We start from the raw sequence: 17,501 nt of genomic DNA, 5'->3' as shown, positions 1-17,501 counted from the left end.
GCGGACGGGCAGGAGGGAACTTTTTGGCACAATAGGAGTGTTCTAAAACTGGATTGTGGTGAAGGTTGCACAACAGTATACATGTACTTAAAATCAATGAACTGTTGACAAGAAACAAAAACAAATTAAAAAAACAAACAAACAAAGAGGGACTTCCCTGGCCATCCAGTGGTTAGGACTCTGTGCTTCCACTGCAGGGGGCACAGGTTGGATCCCTGGTTGGGGAACTAAGATCCCTCATGCCACGTAGCGTGGCCAAAAAAGAAAAAGAAATGTACACAAGGAAGCTTTGGGATAAAGGTAATATTCTTTTTCTTGGCCTGGGTGGTAGGTGGTTATTTGGATGGGTTCATTTAATGATAATTTGTGCCCTTATATATATTTCTCAAACTTACAATTTATTCCCTTTACTGTATGCATGTCATACTTTAATTTTTAAAGGTTTAAAACAAAAATTTAACAATTTAGACAATCTAAACAATTCATTGATGAAAAAAAAAATCAGGGTGAAATTTAGTGTTCTGCTGATGTCTGTTGGGCCTAATCTTTGCTGTTAATATTTTTTTCTATAGGGTCCTAAGAGAAGAATAGAGGAGGGACAAAGATAATGGATTTGATAATGACTCTTGAGTGTTGGCCAGTCCTAGAGAAAATTGGGAAGTAGGCTAGGTGCCTTTAAGGAACTCCCCTGCCCATGCTCTTTTATTCTTTGGAATATCTTATCCCCTGTGGCCCCTCCCCGCCAAAGACTTGCCTCAACATCAGGTAGCCTGGGCCCTCATGATGCCCTGGAATGGTACCTCATCTGATTCACTCATCTCAGGTGATGCCTAAACTCTGAATTTGCCTGGACTTCTACAGTGCATGCCCTTGGGGCTTGGATTTCTACCAGGTGACAGGAAAGCTGAGAAACTTACACAATTTATCTGATCCCTTCCCCCTCGGATGTTATCAAAGGAGTCTTCTAGGGAGAAAGCTGGAATTAAAAACAGCTGTTTTAATGGTGGAAAGTCTGGCTGGGAGATGTTCTCATGGGAACACAGGGCTGTGTGTCTAGCTGGGTCTGGCACAGCTCAACAGTTTCTGCATTTCATTGCAGATGTTTGGTTTGGAATGTCCCTTGGCTATTTGGCTTCTGGAGTCCTCTCTCACCATGGAACTCCTCTGCGGGAGGACAGAACTCATCAATCACATTCCCCAAATGTCAAGCTCCTGCTGTGTGACCCCAGGAGAACCTTGCTTTTCATCTACATAACAGAAGCAAGGACTCCACATTTGCTGAATAAAAGTTTGAACTGTTGGGCAAAGGGCCTCCCTGATGGTTAGAATTCCCAAAGAAGGCTATAAATTGCAATATAAAGGTCACCCCCATCCTCTGGATGTTTGTCATTTCACCCTTCCTTCTTCTCTTTTCTACAGTCTCTTAAGAGATTCTTAGGGGATGTAATTCACTAACCATAAACAAAATTATATTTAACTTTCTCAGTTAGATGCTGTTTCAGCTATGTGAAGCCAGAACCCGAGATCCCTGGAAGAGGTCACAGAATCATTCAGGTTCAGACTTGTAGAATTACTTGTACTTTCCAGAACCTGCCACAGTTTCCTTTAATTCTAATACTTTAGACCTGCTGCTCCCTTCCAAAATAACTAAACAAACTACGGAATATTTCCAGAGAATGTAATTCTAATTAGAATTTGCTTCATATCCTCAAGGCTTGGCCCTGAGGGATAGGAGAAAGGGAAACTGGCAGTACTAACTGTAATCTCTGCCTTTAAGGAGTTTTCCATCTTTTTGAGGATGGTACTAGTGTTGGTCACCTCCCTGCACCGCGTCAGACCCTCTCAAGCCCCAACTCCCTCTCCAGCAGTGCCCTGGTGACCACTTTCATTCAAGCCCCTCCAGTTGCACGTGTTCAAAGGCTCATGGGTGAAAGAGTATAGCGCATGCATGGAAATCCACGGAAAATCCAGAATCAAGAAATCCAGGGTAGCTGAAACAAAGTGCATTCATGTGGAAAGGAGCAGAGGCAGTGATGGGAAGGGATGAGGCTGGAAGGCTCTTGACAGGAGCCAGCTCTTGAAGGACTTTCCAATTATGCAAAAGAATGTATCCTGATGGCAAGGAGCAGCCAAAGGAGAGTTTGAACAGGGGAGCGACTTGATCAGATTTATGTTTTTAGAAGCTTCCTCTTGTAATAGTGTGGAAAATTGCCCAGAGGAGGGCAAAGCTGGAGGCAGGAAGTTCAGTTGGCAATTACATGTTCTCAATCCTGGCTGCACATGAGAATTACCTGGGGACCCATAAAGAAACAGGTAGAGGTGGAAACCACACATCATTTTTTTTTTCTTCCAATTCACCGGTAATTCTCATGTGCAACCAGGGTTGAGAGCCATGCCATTAGAGGTACTGGAAGATGTTCAGTACAGCTGGAGTATAGAGGGACATAGGGTAAGGCAGGAGAAACACGCAGGGAGTCCCTGTTCCCTAGGGTAGTGATCAACCTGTTCTGTTTTCTCTGATTCACACTAATTTTGGCCCAACTGGTTTTTAAATTTGAATTCGTTGTGCAGAGGGTGTTAGGTCAGTGAAACCGTTCTGTGTGATACTATAATGGTGGATACATGTCATTATACATTTGTCCAAACCCATAGAATGTAAAACACCAAGACTCCTATGAAAACTATGCGCTTTGGGTGATTATGACCTGTCAATGTAGGTTCATGGATTGTAACAAATACACCACTCCGGTGACTGATGTTGATAGTGGGGCAAGGCTATGCATGAGTGGGGACAGTAGGTATATGAGAAATCTCTGTACTTTCCTCTCAATTTTGTTGTGAACCTAAAACCGCTCTAAAAAATAGTCTATTAAAAGTGTGAATTAATTGCCAATATTAAAAAATAAATAAAATTCACACAAAATATCCAAATTTCTGCTTCTCCAAGAAAGCTGTAAGATCTGGCCACACTGGGTCTGCATGGCTGCATGGCAACAAACCAAATACTGACTGTCCACTGTCAACACTCCCCGGGCCATCGCAGTCACCACCACTTTCTATCAATTTCCACCACTGCAGCTAAGGCCAGTTGCTATTTCATCTTAAGCCAGCCAGCTCACTCATTTAAGTTAATTGCCTGGTCCTTATCGGGATTAGAGTTTGGAAGTCAAGAGCTAAACTCTACAGGGTGGGAGACTTGTTAAGGATTTTGTTTTTGACCTTGGAAGCAGTGTGAAGCCATTGAAAGGTTTCATACAGAGCAATAATATAATCAAATCTGTGATGTAAAATGATCAGCCTGGATTGTTTATATTCCAAGTACAGGAACTACTGTACGAGATAATGAAGACAAATCAAGACCCCTCAGCCTCCTGCAGCTCTTTTACATTCCTGTAATCAATTACATTCTTGTAATCAATTTTTTAAGAATGGATACTTTTCACCAGTAATTTTTCAGAAGTAATAGCAAAATAACAAGATAGGATGACAATAGAATTGAATTAGAAGGCAAAATATCTGGAAATTTTAAGTGACTTTGACTCTGATCCCCTTACCTTTGCTGCCCTCCTTTGTAAAGTGGAAATAATATCAGATTCTCCTACATGCCTCACAGGGTCATTGTGAAGATCAAATAAAATATATGATAGGAGGAGCTTCAAGATGGCGGAAGAGTAAGACACGGAGATCACCTTCCTCCCCACAGATACATCAGAAATACATCTACATGTGGAACAACTCCTACAGAACACCTACTGAACGCTGGCAGAAGACCTCAGACCTCCCAAAAGGCAAGAAACTCCCCACGTACCTGGGTAGGGCAAAAGAAAAAAGAAAAAACAGAGACAAAGGAATAGGAACGGGACCTGAACCAGTGGGAGGGAGCTGTGAAGGGGGAAAGGTTTCCACACACTAGGAAGCCCCTTCGTGGGCGGAGACTGCGGGTGGTGGAGGGGGGAGCTTCGGAGCCACGGAGGAGAGCGCAGCCACAGGGGTGCGGAGGGCAAAGCGGAGAGATTCCCGCACAGAGGCTCGGCGCCGAGCAGCACTCACCAGCCCGAGAGGCTTGTCTGCTCCCCCGCTGGGGCAGGCGGGGCTGGGAGCTGAGGCTCGGGCTTCGGTCGGGTCGCAGGGAGAGGACTGGGGTTGGCGGCGTGAACACAGCCTGAAGGGGGCGAGCACGCCACAGCTAGCAGGGAGGGAGACCGGGAAAAAGTCTGGAGCTGCCGAACAGGCAAGAGACTTTTTCTTGCCTCTTTGTTTCCTGGTGCGCGAGGAGAGGGGATTCAGAGCGCCATGTAAACGAGCTCCAGAGACGGGCACGAGCCGCGGCTATCAGCGCGGACCCCAGAGACGGGCATGAGACACTAAGGCTGCTGCTGCCGCCACCAAGAAGCCTGTGTGCCAGCACAGGTCACTATCCACACACCCCCTCCCGGGAGACTGTGCAGCCCGCCACTGCCAGGGACAACTTCCCTGGGAGAACGCACGGTGCACCTCAGGCTGGTGCAACGTCACGCCGGCCTCTGCCACCGCAGGCTCGCCCCGCATCTGCACCCCTCCCTCCCCCCAGCCTGAATGAGCCAGAGCCCCCGAATCAGCTGCTTCTTTAACCCCATCCTGTCTGAGCGAAGAACAGACACCCTCAGGTGACCTACACGCAGAGGCGGGTCCAAATCCAAAGCTGAACCCCAGGAGCTGTGCAAACAGAGAAAGGGAAATTTCTCCCAGCAGCCTCAGGAGCAGCGGATTTAATCTCCACTATCAACTTGATGTACCTGCATCTGTGGAATACCTGAATAGACAACGAATCATCCCAAATTGAGGAGGTGGACTTTGAGAGCAAAGATATTTTTTCCCGCTTTTTCTCTTTTTGTGAGTGTGTATGTGTATGCGCCTGAGTGTGATTTTGTCTGTATAGCTTTGCTTTTACCATTTGTCCTAGGGTTCTGTACGTCTGGGTTTTTTTTTTTACTTAAAAAAATTTTTTTTCTTAATAATATTTTTTATTTTTTATTTTAATAACTTTATTTTCTTTTCTTTTACTTTATTTTATTTTATTTTATCTTCTTTCTTTCTTTCTTTCTATTTTATCCTCCCTTTTATTCTGAGCCATGTGGATGAAAAGCTCTTGGTGCTCCAGCCAGGGCTGTGCCACTGAGGTGGGAGAGTCAACTTCAGGACACTGGCCCACAAGAGACCTCCCAGCTCCACGTAATATCAAACGGCAAAAATCTCCCAGAGATCTCCATCTCAACGCCAAGACTCAGCTTCACTCAACGACCAGCAAGCTACAGTGCTAGACACCCTATGCCAAACAACTAGCAAGACAGGAACACAACCCCATCCATTAGCAGAGAGGCTGCCTAAAATCATAATAAGGCCACAGACACCCCAAAACACACCACCAGACGTGGACCTGCCTGCCAGAAAGACAAGATCCAGCCTCATCCACCAGAACACAGGCACTAGTCCCCTCCACCAGGAAGCCAACACAACCCACTGAACGAACCTTAGCCACTGGGGACAGACACCAAAAACAATGGGAACTACGAACCTGCATCCTGTGGAAAGGAGACCCCGAACACAGTAAGTTAAGCAAAATGAGAAGACAGAAAAATACACAGCAGATGAAGGAGCAAGGTAAAAACCCACCAGACCTAACAAATGAAGAGGAAATAGGCAGTCTACCTGAAAAAGAATTCAGAATAATAAGAGTAAAGATGATCCAAAATCTTGGAAATAGAATAGAGAAAATACAAGAAACGTTTAACAAGGACCTAGAAGAACTAAAGAGCAAACAAACAATGATGAACAACACAATAAATGAAATTAAAAATTCTCTAGAAGGGATCAATAGCAGAATAACTGAGGCAGAAGAACCGATAAGTGACCTGGAAGATAAAATAGTGGAAATAACTACTGCAGAGCAGAATAAAGAAAAAAGAAGGAAAAGAACTGAGGACAGTCTCAGAGACCTCTGGGACAACATTAAACACACCAACATTCGAATTATAGGGGTCCCAGAAGAAGAAGAGAAAAAGAAAGGGACTGAGAAAATATTTGAAGAGATTATAGTTGAAAACTTCCCTAATATGGGAAAGGAAATAGTTAATCAAGTCCTGGAAGCACAGAGAGTCCCATACAAGATAAATCCAAGGAGAAACATGCCAAGACACATATTAATCAAACTATCAAAAATTAAATACAAAGAAAAAATATTAAAAGCAGCAAGGGAAAAACAACAAATAACATACAAGGGAATCCCCATAAGGTTAACAGCTGATCTTTCAGCAGAAACTCTGCAAGCCAGAAGGGAATGGCAGGACATATTTAAAGTGATGAAGGAGAAAAACCTACAATCAAGATTACTCTACCCAGCAAGGATCTCATTCAGATTTGATGGAGAAATTAAAACCTTTACAGACAAGCAAAAACTAAGAGAATTCAACACCACCAAACCAGCTTTACAACAAATGCTGAAGGAACTTCTCTAGGAGGAAACACAAGAGAAGGAAAAGACCTACAATAACAAACCCAAAACAGTTAAGAAAATGGGAATAGGAACATGCATATCGATAATTACCTTAAATGTAAATGGATTAAATGTTCCCACCAAAAGACATAGACTGGCTGAATGGATACAAAAACAAGACCCGTATATATGCTGTCTACAAGAGACCCACTTCAGATCTAGGGACACATATAGACTGAAAGTGAGGGGATGGAAAAAGATATTCCATGTAAATGGAAATCAAAAGAAAGCTGGAGTAGCAATTCTCATATCAGACAAAATAGACTTTAAAATAAAGACTATTACAAGAGACAAAGAAGGACACTACATAATGATCAAGGGATCGATCCAAGAAGAAGATATAACAATTGTAAATATTTATGCACCCAACATAGGAGCACCTCAATACATAAGGCAAATACTAACGGCCATAAAAAGGGAGATTGACAGTAACACAATCATAGTTGGGGACTTTAACACCCCACTTTCACCAATGGACAGATCATCCAAAATGAAAATAAATAAGGAAACACAAGCTTTAAATGATACATTAAACAAGATGGACTTAATTGATATTTATAGGACATTCCACCCAAAAACAACAGAATACACATTCTTCTCAAGTGCTCATGGAACATTCTCCAGGATAGATCATATCTTGGGTCACAAATCAAGCCTTGGTAAATTTAAGAAAATTGAAATCGTATCAAATATCTTTTCCGACAACAATGCTATGAGACTAGATATCAATTACAGGAAAAAATCTGTAAAAAATACAAGCACATGGAGGCTAAACATTACACTACTTAATAACCAAGAGATCACCGAAGAAATCAAAGAGGAAATCAAAAAATACCTAGAGACAAATGACAATGAAAACATGACGACCCAAAACCTATGGGATGCAGCAAAAGCAGTTCTAAGAGGGAAGTTTATAGCTATACAAGCCTACCTAAAGAAAAAAGAAAAATCTCAAGTAAACAATCTAACCTTACACCTAAAGAAACTAGAGAAAGAAGAACAAACAAAACCCACGGTTAGCAGAAGGAAAGAAATCATAAAGATCAGAGCAGAAATAAATGAAATAGAAACAAAGAAAACAATAGCAAAGATCAATAAAACTAAAAGTTGGTTCTTTGAGAAGATAAACAAAATTGATAAGCCATTAGCCAGACTCATCAAGAAAAAGAGGGAGAGGACTCAAATCAATAAAATCAGAAATGAAAAAGGAGAAGTTACAACAGACACTGCAGAAATACAAAGCATCCTAAGAGACTACTACAAGCAACTTTATGCCAATAAAATGGACAACCTGGAAGACATGGACAAATTTTTAGAAAGGTATAACCTTCCATGACTGAACCAGGAAGAAATAGAAAATATGAACAGACCAATCACAAGTAATGAAATTGAAGCTGTGATTAAAAATCTTCCAACAAACAAAAGCCCAGGACCACATGGCTTCATAGGTGAATTATATCAAACATTTAGAGAAAAGCTAACACCTATCCTTCTCAAACTCTTCCAAGAAATTGCAGAGGAAGGAACACTCCCAAACTTGTTCTATGACGCCACCATCACCCTGATACCAAAACCAGACAAAGACACTACAAAAAAAGAAAATTACAGACCAATATCACTGATGAATATAGATGCAAAAATCCTCAACAAAACACTAGCAAACAGAATCCAACAACACATTAAAAGGATCATACACCACGATCAAGTGGGATTTATCCCAGGGATGCAAGGATTCTTCAATATACGCAAATCAATCAATGTGATACACCATATTAACAAATTGAAGAATAAAAACCATATGATCATCTCAATAGATGCAGAAAAAGCTTTTGACAAAATTCAACACACATTTATGATAAAAACTCTCCAGAAAGTGGGCATAGAGGGAACTTACTTCAACATAATAAAGGCCATATATGATAAACCCACAGCAAACATCATTCTCAATGGTGAAAAACTGAAAGCATTTCCTCTAAGATCAGGAATGAGACAAGGATGTCCACTCTCAGCATAATTATTCAACATAGTTCTGGAAGTCCTAGCCACGGCAATCAGAGAAGAAAAAGAAATAAAAGGAATACAGATTGGAAAAGAAGAAGTAAAAATGTCACTGTTTGCAGATGACATGATATTATACATAGAGAATCCTAAAACTGCCACCAGAAAACTGCTAGAGCTAATTAATGAATATAGTAAAGTTGCAGGATACAGAATTAACGCACAGAAATCTCTTGCATTCCTATACACTAATGATGAAAAATCTGAAAGAGAAATTAAGGAAACACTCCCATTTACCATTGCAACAAAAAGAATAAAATACCTAGGAATAAACCTACCTAGGGAGACAAAAGACCTGTATGCAGAAAACTATAAGACACTAATGAAAGAAATTAAAGATGATACCAACAGATGGAGAGATATACCATGTTCTTGGATTGGAAGAATCAACATTGTGAAAATGACTATACTATCCAAAGCAATCTACAGATTCAATGCAATCCCTATCAAATTACCAATGGCATTTTTTACGGAGCTAGAACAAATCATCTTAAAATTTGTATGGAGACACAAAAGACCCCGAATAGCCAAAGCAGTCTTGAGGGAAAAAAATGGAGCTGGAGGAATCAGACTCCCTGACTTCAGACTATACTACAAAGCTACAGTAATCAAGACAATATGGTACTGGCACAAAAACAGAAACATAGATCAATGGAACAAGATAGAAAGCCCAGAGATTAACCCACGCACCTATGGTCAACTAATCTATGACAAAGGAGACAAAGATATACAATGGAGAAAAGGCAGTCTCTTCAGTAAGTGGTGCTGGGAAAACTGGACAGCTATATGTAAAAGAATGAAATTAGAACACTCCCTAACACCATACACAAAAATAAACTCAAAATGGATTAGAGACCTAAATGTAAGACTGGACACTATAAAACTCTTAGAGGAAAACATAGGAAGAACACTCTTTGACATAAATCACAGCAAGATCTTTTTTGATCCACCTCCTAGAGTAATGGAAATAAAAACAAAAATAAACAAATGGGACCTAATGAAACTTCAAAGCTTTTGCACAGCAAAGGAAACCATAAACAAGACGAAAAGACAATCCTCAGAATGGGAGAAAATATTTGCAAACGAATCAACGGACAAAGGATTAATCTCCAAAATATATAAACAGCTCATTCAGCTCAATAGAAAAGAAACAAACACCCCAATCGAAAAATGAGCAAAAGACCTAAATAGACATTTCTCCAAAGAAGACATACAGATGGCCATGAAGCACATGAAAAGCTGCTCAACATCACTAATTTTTAGAGAAATGCAAATCAAAACTACAATGAGGTATCACCTCACACCAGTTAGAATGGGCATCATCAGAAAATCTACAAACAAGAAATGCTGGAGAGGGTGTGGAGAAAAGGGAACCCTCTTGCACTGTTGGTGGGAATGTAAATTGATACAGCCACTATGGAGAACAATATGGAGGTTCCTTAAAAAACTAAAAATAGAATTACCATATGACCCAGCAATCCCACTACTGGGCATATACCCAGAGAAAACCGTAATTCAAAAAGACACATGCACCCGAATGTTCATTGCAGCACTATTTACGTTAGCCAGGTCATGGAAGCAACCTAAATGCCCATCGACAGACAAATGGATAAAGAAGTTGTGGTACATATATACAATGGAATATTACTCAGCCATAAAAAGGAACGAAATTGAGTCATTTGTTGAGAAGTGGATGGATCTAGAGACTGTCATACAGAGTGAAGTAAGTCAGAAAGAGAAAAACAAATATCGTATATTAACGCATGTATGTGGAACCTAGAAAAATGGTACAGATGAGCCGGTTTGCAGGGCAGAAGTTGAGACACAGATGTAGAGAATGGACATATGGACACCAAGGGGGGAAAACTGCGGTGGGGTGGGGATGGTGGTGTGCTGAATTGGGCGATTGGGATTGACATGTATACACTGATGTGTATAAAATTGATGCCTAATAAGAACCTGCAGTATAAAAAAACAAACAAACAAAACAACTAATACTAAACTTTCATTGGGTTATTTGTATGGAAATATGTTAATATAAATGTTTCAGACATTACATGAAATTTCTAAAAATCTTATATGTTCTGGTATAATGTTATAAGTAATAATCCTAGTTATTACTTTAAAATATATATCTCAGAAATAACTAATTTTCTTGTCAACTGCATTATTATGAAGTTTCATCAAATCTTTAACAGTGGTCATTTTTAAGTCTTTTGTCATTTACAGACAGTTCTGGGTGTACTCTGATGCTTTTGCAAATATGTTCCTATAAAAGGCTTTAAAAAAAAAAAAGGAGAAGTAACAACTGACACTGCAGAAATAAAAAGGATCATGAGAGATTACTACAAGCGACTATATGCCAATAAAATGGACAACCTGGAAGAATGGACAAATTCTTAGAAAAGCACAACCTTCTGAGACTGAACCAGGAAGAAATAGAAAATATAAACAGACCAATCACAAGCACTGAAATTGAAACTGTGATTAAAAATCTTCCAACAGGGCTTCCCTGGTGGCGCAGTGGTTGAGAATCTGCCTGCTAATGCAGGGGACACGGGTTCGAGCCCTGGTCTGGGAAGATCCCACATGCCACGGAGCAGCTGGGCCCGTGAGCCACAATTGCTGAGCCTGCGCGTCTGGAGCCTGTGCCCCGCGACGGGAGGGGCCGCGATAGAGAAAGGCCCGTGCACCGCGATGAAGAGCGGTCCCCGCACCGCGATGAAGAGTGGCCCCCGCTTGCCGCAACTGGAGAAAGCCCTCGCACGAACCGAAGACCCAACACAGCCAAAAATAAATAAATAAATAAATAAATAAATAAATAAGAAAATCCTTTAAAAAAAAAAAAAAAAATCTTCCAACAAACAAAAGCCCAGGACCACATGGCCTCACAGGTGAATTGTATCAAACATTTGGAGAAGAGCTAACACCTATCCTTCTCAAACTCTTCCAAAATATAGCAGAGGGAGGAACACTCCCAAATTCATTCTACGAGGCCACCATCACCCTGATACCAAAACCAGACAAAGATGTCACAAAGAAAGAAAACTACAGGCCAATATCACTGATGAACATAGATGCAAAAATCCTCAACAAAATACTAGCAAACAGAATCCCACAGTACATTAAAAGGATCATACACCATGATCAGGTGGGGTTTATCCCAGGAATGCAAGGATTCTTCAATATACGCAAACCAATCAATGTGATACACCATATTAACAAATTGAAGGAGAAAAACCATATGATCATCTCAATAGATGCAGAGAAAGCTTTCTACAAAATTCAACACCCATTTATGATAAAAATCCCTGCAGAAAGTAGGCATAGAGGGAACTTTCCTCAACAAATAAAGGCCATATATGACCAAACCACAGCCAACATCGTCCTCAATGGTGAAAAACTGAGATCTATTCCACTAAGATCAGGAATGAGACAAGGTTGCCCACTCTCACCACTATTATTCAACATAGTTTTGGAAGTTTTAGCCACAGCAATCAGAGAAGACAAAGAAATAAAAGGAATCCAAATGGGAAAAAAAGAAGTAAAGATGTCACTGTTTGCAGATGACATGATACTATACATAGAGAATCCTAAAGATGCTACCAGAAAACTACTAGAGCTAATCAATGAATTTGGTAAAGTAGCAGGATACAAAATTAATGCACAGAAATCTCTTGCATTCCTATACACTAATGATGAAAAGTCTGAAAGTGAAATTAAGAAAACACTCCCATTTACCATTGCAACAAAAAGAATAAAATATCTAGGAATAAATCTACCTAAGGAGACAAAAGACCTGTATGCAGAAAATTATAAGACACTGATGAAAGAAATTAAAGATGATACAAATAGATGGAGAGATATACCATGTTCTTGGATTGGAAGAATCAACATTGTGAAAATGACTCTACTACCCAAAGCAATCTACAGATTCAGTGCAATCCCTATCAAACTACCACTGGCATTTTTCACAGAACTAGAACAAAAAATTTCACAATTTGTATGGAAACACAAAAGACCCCGAATAGCCAAAGCAAGCTTGAGAACGAAAAATGAAGCTGGAGGAATCAGGCTCCCTGACTTCAGACTATACTACAAAGCTACAGTAATCAAGACAGTTTGGTACTGGCACAAAAACCAGAAATACAGATCGATGGAACAGGATAGAAAACCCAGAGATAAACCCACGCACATATGGTCACCTTATCTTTGATAAAGGAGGCAAGAATATACAGTGGAGAAAAGACAGCCTCTTCAATAAGTGGTGCTGGGAATACTGGACAGGTACATGTAGAAGTATGAAATCAGAACACTCCCTGACACCATACACAAAAATAAACTCAAAATGGATTGAAGACCTAAATGTAAGGCCAGACACTATCAAACTCTTAGAGGAAAACATAGGCAGAACACTCTATGACATACATCACAGCAAGATTCTTTTTGACCCACCTCCTAGAGCAATGGAAATAAAAACAAAAATAAACAAATGGGACCCTAATGAAATTTAAAAACTTTTGCACAGCAAAGGAAACCATAAACAAGACCAAAAGACAACCCTCAAAATGGGAGAAAATATTTGCAAATGAAGCAACTGACAGAGGATTAATCTCCAAAATTTACAAGCAGCTCATGCAGCTCAATAACAAAAAAACAAACAACCCAATCCAAAAATGGGCAGAAGACCTAAACAGACATTTCTCCAAAGAAGATATACAGATTGCCAACAAACACGTGAAAGAATGCTCAACATCATTAATCATTAGAGAAATGCAAATCCAAACTACAATGAGATATCATCTCACACCAGTCAGAATGGCCATCATCAAAAACTCTGCAAACAATAAATGCTGGAGAGGGTGTGGAGAAAAGGGAACCCTCTTGCACTGTTGGTGGGAATGTAAATTGATACAGCCACTATGGAGAACAGTATGGAGGTTCCTATAAAAACTAAAAATAGAACTACCATATGACCCAGCAGTCCCACTACTGGGCATATACCCTGAGAAAACCATAATTCAAAAAGAGTCATGTACCACAATGTTCATTGCAGCTCCATTTACAATAGCCTGGACATGGAAGCAACCTAAGTGTCCATCAACAGATGAATGGATAAAGAAGATGTGGCACATATATAGAATGCAATATTACTCAGCCATAAAAAGAAACGAAATTGAGTTATGTGTAGTGAGGTGGATGGACCTAGACTCTGTCATACAGAGTGAAGTAAGTCAGAAAGAGAAAAACAAATACTGTATGCTAACACATATATATGGTATGTACATACAATGGAACATTATTCTGCCAAGAAGAGGAATGAAGTTCTGATACATGGATAAACTTTGAACACATTATGCTAAGTGAAATCAGCCAGACACAAAAAGACAAAAAGTGTATGATTCTGCTTACATGAAACTTCTAAAATAGGCAAATTCATAGAGACATCTAGTAGGTTAGAGGGTACCAGAGGCTGGAGATGAGGTTGAGATCGGGGAGTTGTTGCTTAATGGGTACAGAATTTCTGTTTGGGGTGGTGAAAAATTTTGGAAATAGTGGTGATGGTTGCACAACACTGTGTACTTAATTAATGCTACTGAATTGTACACTTAAAAATGGTTAAGATGGCAAGTTTTGTGTTATATATTTAACCATAATAAAAACAAATAAATAAATAAATGGGCGGCTCCCCTGGAGGCACAGTGGTTAAGAATCCGCCTGCCAATGCAGGGGACTCGGGTTCGATCCCTGGTCCAGGAAGATTCCACATGCTGCGGCGCAACTAAGCCCACAAGCCACAACTACTGAGCCTGTGTGCCACAACTACTGAAGCCCATGCGCCTAGAGCCTGTGCTCCGCAACAAGAGAAGCCACCACAGGACTTCCCTGGCAGTCCAGTGGTTAAGACTTCACCGTTCAATGCAGCGGGTGCGGGTTCAATCTCTGGTCAGGGAGCTAAGATTCCACATGCCTCGTGGCCATAAAACAGAAGCAATATTGTAACAAATTCAATAAAGACTTTAAAAAAATGGACCACATTAAAAAAAAATAGAAAATAAATAAGAGAAGCCACTGCAATGAGAAGCCTGTGCACCACAACAAAGAGTAGCCCCCACTCAATGCAACTAGAGAAAGCCCGCACACAGCAACGAGGACCCAACGCAACCAAAAATAAATAAATAAAAATTAAATTAAATTAAATTAAAAATTAAAAATAAACAAATGGGTTCGAGTTCAACAAAAGACAGCAGAAAAAGAACAACAGAGCAAACCTAAAGAAAGTATAATAAAAATAGTAAGAATAAAAGCAGAAATTAATGAAATAGAAAACAAAGAAACAACAGAGAAAATCAAATCAGACAAAAGCCGATTCGGTGGAAGAGGAAAGCTAATAAAACAATAAATATAAACAACCAAATAAAAAGAAGTAATTATAACAAAATGTGATAAGTGCTAAAAGTGATGCACTCATAAAAATGCTATGAAGAAACTCCTAAATGCAAAGGGAAGTAGAGGTCTTCACAAAGACATGCTTTTTGAACTGTGAACTTGGGAGAGAAGTTTTCTAAGGCACAGAGTGTGTGTGTGTGTGTGTCTGTGTGTGTCTGTGTGTCTGTGTGTGTCTACCAGGCAGAGAGACTCTTGTTCTAAACATCATTGTAATCCCTTCCTAGCCCAGCGTCTCAAATCAGGGTGCTTAAGGAATGTTTGCTAAATGAATAAACATCTTCTCTGTCTTATTCTCCAATGTGTCTTTTGTCTGTCCAGGGATTTTAAAATGTAAAATTTCCTTAGCCCCTTACCTATAACTTTCAAATTTGTCCATTCTACAGTCTTTCATGGCAAAGCAGTGTGATGCTATTTTCCTAAAGACCCTACGTTAGAGGCTCACATCATTTTTTCTGTTTCACCTGGAAACACCTTGGCCTGAATAGAAACGGTACTGCCTGTTGGAAAGAAAACTGAAATTCACGTGTAACAGTGGCTGCCCGACTACCATAAGCATACATATGAGGGTGGGATGTGCCCATCTTCTGCCCCAGCTTTTGGGCATTGGTGTTTGCCGTGGGCATTTTAGGTGCCAAGAGAAGGTTCTATGGCTGCATCGGGGCTGCAGTCATGGTTGTGCAGGTTGTCTACTGCACAAGAGCTCCTGGCAGAGGTGGTGAGGAGGGCTGAGATACAGCCTGTGTTCCATTTACCAAGCTGTGCACCCTGGGGCTTTGTCCACCCAGGTGAAAGAACCCTTTTTTAATCTGGCACAAATGCATCAGTGAGTAGGGGCTACTTGCAGCCCTGTGTCCTTGGCTGTCATCACTGTGCTGTTCCAGCTGGGAGAAGAGTCATGCCTGAGAGTCTCCCTGTCCCTGAGAGTCTTCCTTTCAAAAGAGCTCCCTCAATTCTCTTCAGCTTCAAAGTATCTTTTCAGAGGATCTTCTCAAGCCCTTTGGTGGATGACTAACGCATCACTGGCAATCCACAGATGGAGAATTATCCTCTGCCAGGAGACCTTCTGAGTTCTGTAAAAAGGCAAAGATAAGCTCATTTCCCCCATGCTTCTTGTAGCCCTGCAGTTGCTTCTCCTGCCACCAGATGGCAACCTCCCCCAGGTACTATAAAGAGACTTCACTGAGGACTTAAGTGGGGAGACAGAGGAAGTGGGGATGCAGGGGCTGCCTGTGTAGAAAGGACTTTAGTTTGATACCAGCTTTTTTTTTTATTATGTGATTTGGAAAATACCTTATCATCCTGTCATGTAATTTTATTAAATGGAATAAGAGTTTCACAGCACTCACCAAGCTCATATAGAGCCTCTTCTCTTTTTCTTGTTCATCTGGATATGTTTCAATCCACAGATGTTTAAATCCAGGAGACACAGGTCAAGCCACAGGGAACCCAGTTCCCTGAAAACTAGTATTTCTGGGAAATACTACAAGGCCTTACTGATAACATCATGGGGTGTTGGTTTCATAAATTCTGATTCCAGGCAACCAATAGCTATTAATCATTTTAGCATTCTTTTTTAATTGGTGCATAATTTACATTATATTTAAAAGTACAATTTTTTTAAGAAGATTTTTTTAGTCAAATTTTGATTATGACTTTTCATTGAACTATAGGTAATTTACAATATTGTGTTAGTTTCAAGTGTACAGCAAAGTGATTCAGTTATACATATATATATATTTCAGATTCTTTTCCGTTATAAGTTACTATAAGACATTGAATATAGTTCCCTGTGCTTGTTTACCTATTTTATATAAAGTAGTGTGTATATGTTAATCCTAAACTCTTAATTTATCCCCCCCAATCCCTGCTTAAAGGCAAAATTTTTTAAGTGTCATGTTCAGTGTGTTTTAATAAATATATATGCCAGTGTAACCACCACCCCAATTAGGATATAGAACGTATCCATCATGATGGTAAGGTCTCTTGTCTGCCTTCAAAGTCAACCCCCAAGACCTGAAGAAGACTTAAGGCCCAGGGGAGTGCAAACAGTGGGTTGAGCAGGGAGTATGTGGCCTTGAGGATAACGTGCATTATAAGAAATTAAATAGAATTCTTTTTTTTTTTAAACATCTTTATTGGAGTATAATTGTTTTACAATGTTGTGTTAGTTTCTGCTATATAGCAAAGTGATTCAGCTATAAGTATACATATATCCCCATATCCCCTCCCTCTTGCACCTCCCTCCCACCCTCCCTATCCCATCCCTCTAGGTGGTCACAAAACACTGAGCTGATATCCCTGTGCTATGCGGCTGCTTCCCACTAGCTAGCTATTTTACATTTGGTAGTGTATATATGTCCATGCTACTCTCTCACTTCATCCCAGCTTACCCTTCCCGTGTTCTCAGGTCCATTCTCTACATCTGCGTCTTCATTCCTGTCCTGCCCCTAAGTTCTTCAGA

This window comes from Balaenoptera acutorostrata, chromosome 12, assembly GCF_949987535.1.
Source record: "Balaenoptera acutorostrata chromosome 12, mBalAcu1.1, whole genome shotgun sequence".
Lineage (NCBI taxonomy): Eukaryota > Metazoa > Chordata > Mammalia > Artiodactyla > Balaenopteridae > Balaenoptera > Balaenoptera acutorostrata.
Note: the sequence above shows the minus strand (reverse complement) of the source record.